Below are 10,098 nucleotides of genomic sequence, written 5' to 3' on the forward strand. Positions count from 1 at the left end.
GAGATCTGATTTCTGTGGGTACTTCTCTTTAGGAGTGTTCTTTGTGCGGCCTCCTTGGGAACTGCAGGGACCACTAATAAACCTGGTGTTGGGTGCAAAATTGCTCAAAATCTTTTTGTGCTACTTGGTACTTTTTTGCCTTTTTAGCAGTTGGGACTAACGTTGCTGGTGTCTCCCACAGAGTTTTAGATGGTTCATTGGCAATGCTATTCTGGCAGCTGAGGAAGAATGTAATATGTCAAAGATTGTGAGCTTGGTCTCGTTACTGAGGTTTCTATTTTGAGGATCTCAGCTATACAAGACAGCAGCTCTTAGAAGGCTCTATAATCATTAGGAGCTGAGGAGACTGTCTCGTTAGAAGACAAAAGACGGTTACTCACCTTTGTAACTGTTGTTCTTCGAGATGTGTTGCTCATATCCATTCCAATTAGGTGTGCGCGCGCCGCGTGCATGATCGTCGGAGAATTTTCTACCCTAGCAACACCCGGTGGGTCGGCTGTGGAGCCCCCTGGAGTGGCGCCTTCATGGTGCTGGATATATACCCCAGCCGACCCAGCGCCCCCTCAGTTCCTTCTTGCCGGCTACTCCGACAGTGGGGAAGGGGGGGTTTGGAATGGATATGAGCAACACATCTCGAAGAACAACAGTTACAAAGGTGAGTAACCGTCTTTTCTTCTTCGAGTGCTTGCTCATATCGATTCCAATTAGGTGACTCCCAAGCCTTACCTAGGTGGTGGGGTCGGAGTGAGACAACGCTGTGTGCAAAACCGCTGATCCGAATGCGGCATCGTCTCTGGATTGCTGTACCAGCGCATAGTGAGCGGCGAATGTGTGGACTGACGACCAAACTGCCGCTCTACAAATGTCCTGGATCGGGACTTGAGCCAGGAAGGCAGTCGAGGAGGCCTGGGCCCTTGTGGAGTGAGCGGTAAGGCGCGGCGTCGGGACACCGGCCAGGTCGTAGCAAGCACGAATACAGGACGTGATCCAAGAGGACAGGCACTGTGAGGAGACCGGTGAGCCTTTCATCCGGTCGGCCACTGCAACGAAGAGTTGTGTCGTCTTCCTAAACGGCTTTGTACGGTCAATATAGAAAGCCAGGGCCCTGCGTACGTCCAAGGAATGCATACGCTGGTCTTGACGGGTAGCGTGTGGCTTAGGATGGAAGACCGGGAGAAATATATCCTGGTTCACGTGAAAAGGTGAAACTACCTTGGGAAGGAAGGCAGGGTGGGGGCGAAGCTGCACCTTGTCCTTATGGAAAACAGTGTATGGAGGCTCAGACGTAAGCGCCCTGAGTTCAGAAACGCGCCTTGCTGAAGTGATGGCTACAAGGAAGGCTGTCTTCCAGGATAGGTACAGGAGTGAACAGGTAGCCAATGGCTTGAACGGAGGCCCTGTGAGCTTTGAGAGAACCAGGTTGAGATCCCACGTCGGAACGGGCTGGCGTTGCTGTGGGTACAGTCGGTCTAAGCCCTTGAGGAATCTAACGACCATCGGGTTAGAGAAGACCGAGGAAGCGAGTTCTCCTGGGTGGAACGCCGAAATAGCGGCCAGGTGAACCCTGACTGAAGATATCGCCAAGCCCTGCTGTTTTAGGGATAGGAGATATTCAAGTATAAGTGGAATTGACGCCTGCAAGGGGGGCGTGGCCCGCTGCTCGCACCAACAGGAGAACCGTTGCCACTTGGCTAAGTAAGTGGTCCGTGTAGAGGGCTTTCTACTTCCCAGCAGAATCTGTTGGACGGAATGCGAGCATTGCCGCTCTGTCCGATTCAGCCATGGAGCATCCACGCTGTGAGGTGGAGCGATTGCAGGTCGGGGTGACATAGTCGGTCGTGGTCCTGAGAGATGAGATCTGGGCACAAGGGAAGCGTGATCGGTGTTTGAACCGATAGCTCCAGAAGCGTGGTGTACCAGTGCTGCCTTGGCCAAGCTGGAGCGACTAGAATCACCCGTGCCTGGTCTCTGCGTAGCTTGAGCAGTACCCTGTGGACCAGTGGAAATGGAGGGAAAGCGTAGAACAGGTGGTCCTTCCAGGTTAGAAGGAACGCGTCCGACAGGGAGCCCAGAGATCGCCCTTGTAGGGAGCAGAACGCGTGGCACTTCCTGTTGGCTCGAGATGCGAACAGGTCGACCTGGGGAAATCCCCACCTCTGGAAGACGGAATAGATGATGTCCGGGTGAATCGACCACTCGTGTGTCTGGAAGGACCCGCTGAGACGGTCCGCTAGCGTGTTCTTGACTCCAGGAAGGAACGATGCCGTGAGATGTATCGAGTGGGCGATGCAGAATTCCCACAGGCGAATGGCCTCTTGGCATAGAAGCGACGACCGGGCTCCTCCTTGCTTGTTGATGTAAAACATGGCCGTGGTGTTGTCGGTGAGGACTAACACGCAACGGCCCTGTAGGAGACTGAGAAATGCCTGACAGGCCAGGCGTACCGCCATCAGCTCTCAAACATTGATGTGCAGGGCTAGTTGGGGTGCGGTCCACATTCCCTGGGTATGGTGCTCTCCAAGGTGAGCGCCCCAACCTAGAGATGAGGCGTCCGTGACCAGGTGCAGGGAGGGTTGAGGGGCGTGGAACGGCACTCCTGCGCAAACCGCCTTGCGGTCCTGCCACCACGTGAGAGAGGCCAGGACTGAGGTCGGGATCGTGACCACCATGTTTAGGCTGTGTTGATGAGGGCGGTACATTGTCGATATCCAGGCCTGCAGTGGGCGAAGTCGAAGTCTGGCGTGCCTGGTTACATAAGTGCAAGAGGCCATGTGACCCAATAGGGCAAGGCACGTCCTTATTGTGGTAATCTGAAAGGCCCTGAGCCCTCGAATGATGCTTGTGACGGTATGAAAGCGATTGTCTGGTAGAATAGCTCGGGCAAGTCTGGAGTCTAGGATTGCCCCAATAAATTCTATCCTCTGGGTTGGCTGTAGAGTGGACTTCTCTTTGTTGAGTAGAATGCCTAACTCATGGAATGTTTGTACTATTATGTGGACATGAGCTTGAACTTGCTCTCTGGCGCGGCCGCGTACCAGCCAGTCGTCTAAATACGGGAACACCTGTATCCCTTGTCGACGAAGGTATGCTGCCACGACAGCCATACATTTTGTGAACACTCTCGGAGCCGCGGACAAGCTGAAGGGAAGGACTGCAAATTGGTAGTGCACCTTGTTTACCACAAAGCGAAGGAAGCGCCTGTGAGGGGGATAGATCGCTATGTGAAAATATGCGTCCTTCATGTCGAGGGCAGCGAACCAGTCTCCAGGATCCAGGGAAGGGATAATGGTCCCCAAGGAGACCATGCGGAACTTCAACTTTACTATGAATTTGTTGAGTCCGCGTAAGTCTAAAATGGGTCGCAGACCCCCTTTTGACTTGGGGATCAGGAAGTAGCGGGAATAAAACCCCCTGCCCCTTAACTCTGGTGGTACCTCCTCTATGGCTCCCATAGATAGGAGGCCAAAAACCTCCTGTATAAGGAGATGCTCGTGAGAAGGGTCCCTGAAGAGGGATGGGGAGGGGGGGAACGAAGAAAATTGGATAGCGTAACCCCTCTCCACCGTGCGAAGGACCCAGCAGTCTGATGTTATGAGGGACCAAGCACGGTGGAAACGGGCGAGGCGATCCCGAAAAGAGGGAGATGGATCCTGGGTAGTGGCTGGGGCGCCGTCCTCGACCGCACCTTCAAAAGTTTTGCCTAGGGCCTGAAGGTGGCCTAGGCGGGCCCTGGGTCTGACCGGGTTGAGGGCCGGTCGACCTTCGCCTACCACCTCGACCCCGCCTTCTGGCGAAGTCCTGTCTCGGACGAGGCGGGGGAGGGTAGAACCTTTGAGGCTGGGGCCTAAAGGGTCTGCGCTGGGGCCCTGGGACATGCATCCCCAGGGAGCGCATGATCGTTCTCGAGTCCTTGAGGCTCTGCAGCCGAGAGTCCGTCTTCTCCGAGAACAGCCCCTGGCCCTCAAAGGGTAAATCCTGCAGAGTCTGCCGCAGTTCCGGCGGCAAGCCCGAGACCTGGAGCCAGGAGACTCGCCGCATGGCGATACCTGAGGCCAGCGTCCTGGCGGCCGAGTCCGCTATGTCCAATGAGGCTTGTAAGGAGGTCCTCGCCACCTTCTTACCCTCCTCCACTAAGGCCCCGAACTCTTCCCTTGAGTCCTGGGGAACCAACTCTTTGAATTTCCCCATAGAGTTCCATGAGTTAAAGTTGTAGCGGCTCAAGAGCGCCTGCTGGTTTGCCGCTCTGAGCTGCAGCCCTCCCGCCGAGTATACCTTACGCCCGAACAAATCGAAGCGCTTAGCGTCCTTCGATTTGGGCGCTGCAGCCTGCTGGCCGTGACGCTCTCTTGCGTTCACCGATGACACCACTAGTGAACACGGTGGGGGATGAGTATATAAGTACTCATAGTCCTTGGAAGGGACGAAGTACTTCCTTTCCACCCCTCTGGCTGTGGGTGGAATAGAGGCAGGAGTTTGCCATATTGTAGTGGCATTAGCCTGAATCGTCCGAATCAGAGGTAATGCCACCCTGGATGGGGCATCAGCCGAGAGGATGCTCACCACCGGGTCCTGCACCTCTACTATCTCCTCCGCCTGGAGATCCATATTACGCGCCACCCTACGTAATAGGTCCTGGTGTGCACGAAGATCTATCGGGGGCGGGCCCGAGGCTGTAGAGCCCGCCACCGCCTCATCTAGGGAAGATGAGGAGGATGCCTCAGGGGGCAAGGGGTCTAATGGAGGGTCCTGTTCTAAGGGTCCCTGAAGCGGAGCATCGCCTGCCCCTGGGTCCAGGGCCTGAGGTGGTGTAGGCACGGGAGCCTCCATGCCCCCTGGGGGAGGACGGGAGATGGTGGCCTCCGGGACTCTGGGCTCAGAGCGTGCCGAGCGAGAGGCTGATGGTGGAGCCCCTTGCGCCTGGTGATACGCCCATGGAGTCCAGAACGACCAATGCGTAGGTCACTGCGCCGGGTCCTCCGCCGCCTCCTGCCAGTGGCCCAAGTCAGCCGCAGCAGCCTGACCCTGAGGAGGGTATGCCGATCTCGAGGCCCCGTCGGAGGAGCGAGACGCTGATCTCGAGGCCCACGGCGGTGCCGAACGCGTCGGAATCGGCTCGGTACTATACGGTGCCGATCGGTGCCGGTCCGTAGGCGATCGGTCCCTGCGCGGTGCCGGTGAGCGGTACCGGGATCGGGATCGGTGCCGATGGCCATGTCGGTGCCGAGATCCGGATCTGGACCTAGAAGACGACGACCGCGAGTAGACGTGGTAACGGGAGCGGCCCCTCGAACTGGAGCGGCGCTCGTACCGGTGCCGAGAACTACGTCTTGAGTCCGATCGGTACCGATGATCGTGACAGTGCCGAGACGTAGACCGGTGCCGTGAAGAGGATCTTGGCCGCGAGTACGACTGGTGTACAGACAATCCAGGAAGTTTTTGGAAAGTGTAGGGGACAATTTCCTGGTGCAAGTGCTGGAGGAACCAACTAGGGGCAGAGCTTTTCTTGACCTGCTGCTCACAAACAGGGAAGAATTAGTAGGGGAAGCAAAAGTGGATGGGAACCTGGGAGGCAGTGACCATGAGATGGTCGAGTTCAGGATCCTGACACAAGGAAGAAAGGAGAGCAGCAGAATACGGACCCTGGACTTCAGAAAAGCAGACTTTGACTCCCTCAGGGAACAGATGGGCAGGATCCCCTGGGAGAATAACATGAAGGGCAAAGGGGTCCAGGAGAGCTGGCTGTATTTTAAAGAATCCTTATTGCGGTTGCAGGAACAAACCATCCCGAAGTGTAGAAAGAATAGTAAATATGACAGGCGACCAGTTTGGCTAAACAGTGAAATCCTTGCTAATCTTAAACGCAAAAAAGAAGCTTACAAGAAGTGGAAGATTGTACAAATGACCAGGGAGGAGTATAAAAATATTGCTCAGGCATGCAGGAGTGAAATCAGGAAGGCCAAATCACACTTGGAGTTGCAGCTAGCAAGAGATGTTAAGAGTAACAAGAAGGGTTTCTTCAGGTATGTTAGCAACAAGAAGAAAGTCAAGGAAAGTGTGGGCCCCTTACTGAATGAGGGAGGCAACCTAGTGTCCGAGGATGTGAAAAAAGCTAATGTACTCAATGCTTTTTTTGCCTCTGTCTTCACAAACAAGGTCAGCTCCCAGACCGCTACACTAGGCAGCACAATATGGGGAGAAGGTGACCAGCCCTCTGTGGAGAAAGAAGTGGTTCGGGACTATTTAGAAAAACTGGACGTGCACAAGTCCATGGGGCCAGATGCGCTGCATCCGAGGGTGCTAAAGGAGTTGGCGGATGAGATTGCAGAGCCATTAGCCATTATTTTTGAAAACTTATGGCGATCGGGGGAGGTCCCGGATGACTGGAAAAAGGCTAATGTAGTGCCCATCTTTAAAAAAGGGAAGGAGGAGGATCCGGGGAACTACAGGCCAGTCAGCCTCACCTCAGTCCCTGGAAAAATCATGGAGCAGGTCCTCAAGGAATCAATTATGAAACACTTAGAGGAGAGGAAAGTGATCAGGAACAGTCAGCATGGATTCACCAAGGGGAAGTCATGCCTGACTAACCTAATTGCCTTCTATGATGAGATAACTGGCTCTGTGGATGAGGGGAAAGCAGTGGGTGTGTTATTCCTTGACTTTAGCAAAGCTTTTGATACGGTCTCCCACAGTATTCTTGCTGCCAAGTTGAAGAAGTATGGGCTGGATGAATGGACTGTAAGGTGGATAGAAAGCTGGCTAGATCGTTGGGCTCAACGGGTAGTGATCAATGGCTCCATGTCTAGTTGGCAGCCAGTTTCAAGTGGAGTGCCCCAAGGGTCGGTCCTGGGGCCGGTTTTGTTTAATATCTTTATTAATGATCTGGAGGATGGTGTGGACTGCACTCTCAGCAAGTTTGCCGATGACACTAAACTAGGAGGCGTGGTAGATACACTAGAGGGTAGGGATCGGATACAGAGGGACCTAGACAAATTAGAGGATTGGGCCAAAAGAAACCTGATGAGGTTCAACAAGGACAAGTGCAGAGTCCTGCACTTAGGACGGAAGAATCCCATGCACAGCTACAGACTAGGGACCGAATGGCTAGGTAGCAGTTCTGCAGAAAAGGACCTAGGGGTCACAGTGGACGAGAAGCTGGATATGAGTCAACAGTGTGCTCTTGTTGCCAAGAAGGCTAACGGCATTTTGGGCTGTATAAGTAGGGGCACTGCCAGCAGATCGAGGGACGTGATCGTTCCCCTTTATTCGACATTGGTGACGCCTCATCTGGAGTACTGTGTCCAGTTTTGGGCCCCACACTACAAGAAGGATGTGGAAAAATTGGAAAGAGTCCAGCGGCAGGCAACAAAAATGATAAGGGGTCTGGAGCGCATGACTTATGAGGAGAGGCTGAGGGAACTGGGATTGTTTAGTCTCCAGAAGAGAAGAATGAGGGGGGATTTGATAGCAGCCTTCAACTACCTGAAGGGGGGTTCCAAAGAGGATGGAACTCGGCTGTTCTCAATGGTGGCAGATGACAGAACAAGGAGCAATGGTCTCAAGTTGCAGTGGGGGAGGTCTAGGTTGGATATTAGGAAACACTATTTCACTAGGAGGGTGGTGAAGCACTGGAATGCGTTACCTAGGGAGGTGGTGGAGTCTCCTTCCTTGGAGGTTTTTAAGGCCCGGCTTGACAAAGCCCTGGCTGGGATGATTTAGTTGGGAATTGGTCCTGCTTTGAGCAGGGGGTTGGACTAGATGACCTCCTGAGGTCCCTTCCAACCCTGATATTCTATGATTCTATGATTCTATAGTCGGCGCCAGGACTGCGAGCGGCGTCGGGACCTGCTCCGAGACCTGGAGCGGTGCCGTGAGTCCACGTCCGGAGACGGCGGGCGTACCAGGGCAGGCTTGCCCCTGGATTGCACTACACGAGGAGCCGCCGGTGCCGGTGGGTGAGACGGCACCGGCTCCGTGAGAGCGATAAGGTCTCTCGCCGTAGCGAAGGTCTCTGGAGTGAAAGGGAGACAAGGCTCAACCGCCGACCGAGGTGGTGATCCAGTCCGCACCGGACTCAACGGCCGCAGTGCCGGAGTCAATGGTGTAGCAGGCACTTGCTTCTGGCGCTCTAAAGGTGGACGCGGCTCTACCCCCGGCACCGGGGGAGCCGGCATCTGCAGGACAGCCATCTCCTGCGCCTTGCGGGATTTCTTGTGTCCCGGAGACAGGGAACGGCGCCGAGGCCCCTGTGGTGGTCGCGGTGCGGAAGGAGGCCGGTGCCGTGAGGCCTTGTCCGATTCTGCCCGCGGCGCAGTACCGGTCGGTGCCGCAGGGGCGCTGCGCACCGAGGCGCTCGGTGCCGGGGCTGGGCGCGCCGAGGGAGGATCCGGGCTAAGTGCCGCCTCCATGAGGAGCTGCCTAAGCCTAAAGTCCCGCTCCTTTTTGGTTCTCGGTCTGAAGGCTTTAGAGATCTTGCACTTATCTGTCTGATGGGACTCTCCCAGACACTTCAGACACGAGTCGTGCGGATCACTCGTAGGCATAGGCTTAGCGCAGGACGTGCACGGCTTAAAGCCAGGAGCCTTGGGCATGAGCCCGGCTATGCGCCAGGGGGAAAAGAGGGGAGAACAACCCCCTTAACCCCCGCTAACTATTTACAACTATTTAAAACAAAGATGAATAACTATCTAACACTATACAACAACTACAACTACAACTATCTACAGAATTAACAGGATAAGCTAGGGAGAGTGGAGAACAGCTATGCCGCGCTCCACAGTTCCAACGACCGTCAGGGCGGTAAGAAGGAACTGAGGGGGCGCTGGGTCGGTTGGGGTATATATCCAGCGCCATGAAGGCGCCACTCCAGGGGGCTCCACAGCCGACCCACCGGGTGTTGCTAGGGTAGAAATTTCTCCGACGATCGTGCACGCAGCGCGCGCACACCTATTGGAATTGATATGAGCAAGCACTCGAAGAAGAATGATGGATTTTTGGGAGATGATGGAGGCTCAAGAAATGCTTTTTCTTTGTCTGCAGATTGTCTTTGCTCTTCCATGTTTGCCGTTGGGGGTCTGGCAAAGGATGCAGGAGGAGAGTGCAACTGGCTGCATTTTTGTGATTGATCGGAAGGAATTCAGCTCATGGATGGAAGTCCCCAGTATGTCCAACAGGGCCAAGATGGGCTGTTGTAGGGACAAGGCTGGTTATAAGGCTGAGCCACTGCCACTGAGGTGGACAACCTGGGGCTCTACAGTGAGTGTCCCTAGTTTGGAGAGGCCTCCCTGATCTGTGTGAACGGAGAAGAAAGTTCTCTACCAGAAACTAGAGTGGGGTGCTGGAGAAGAGCGGTGGTGCTGAACTTCGAGGCAAACGTCTAAGAAGCGTACCGATGCTGAGTGTGACACCACTGATGCCTAAGGCAGTGCCAGAGACATAGCAACATTCGATCAGCCAGTGCTGATGTCAATGAGGGCAACTGCCCAATGGCAGCTGTAGGCACTGAGGGTGTCATATTTCTTCAGTACTGAGCTGGAAGCAGAGCTGGAATCACTTGACCCTGCCCTATGAGCAAGCTTAGTTCCTGGGAAGGGCTGAAGCTTCTCCTTGTGGAAAGAGGGAGATCAGTATCAGAAATCATGTCTGCCCAGTGATCAGATCTCCCTGGCCTTGGTGAGGAGGTGGCATTGGCCTTCAGTGCCACAGTGGTAGCAGGTACCAAGGTGGTCTTTGGTCTTGGATCCTTGTCCGATGGCACTGAGAATTTTTAGCTGGTCCAGCCAGTGTCCCTAGTGACCAGTTCCATCTGATCGGTCATTGCCTGTTCTTTGGGGTCTACAGTTCCTCTCTCAAGCAGCCAAAGTACAACTTCAGGTGAGTGTTCCTGGATTATCTTGTCCTGTTAGAAACGAACTGCAAACCAAGCTGCACTCTACCAAATGACTCTCACCAAGACAAAAGACAGCAGCTATGGCTGTGTGAGAGTGGAATGAGTCTGGGGCAAGGAGGACAGGGTGTGAAGTTCCCAAGGACACAGAAGTTACCATTTTAGGTTAAGATCATGATTCAAAGAACCTAGGAGAAATTTAATCAATTAATTTA

The sequence above is a fragment of the Emys orbicularis genome, chromosome 18 (assembly GCF_028017835.1).
Source record: "Emys orbicularis isolate rEmyOrb1 chromosome 18, rEmyOrb1.hap1, whole genome shotgun sequence".
Lineage (NCBI taxonomy): Eukaryota > Metazoa > Chordata > Testudines > Emydidae > Emys > Emys orbicularis.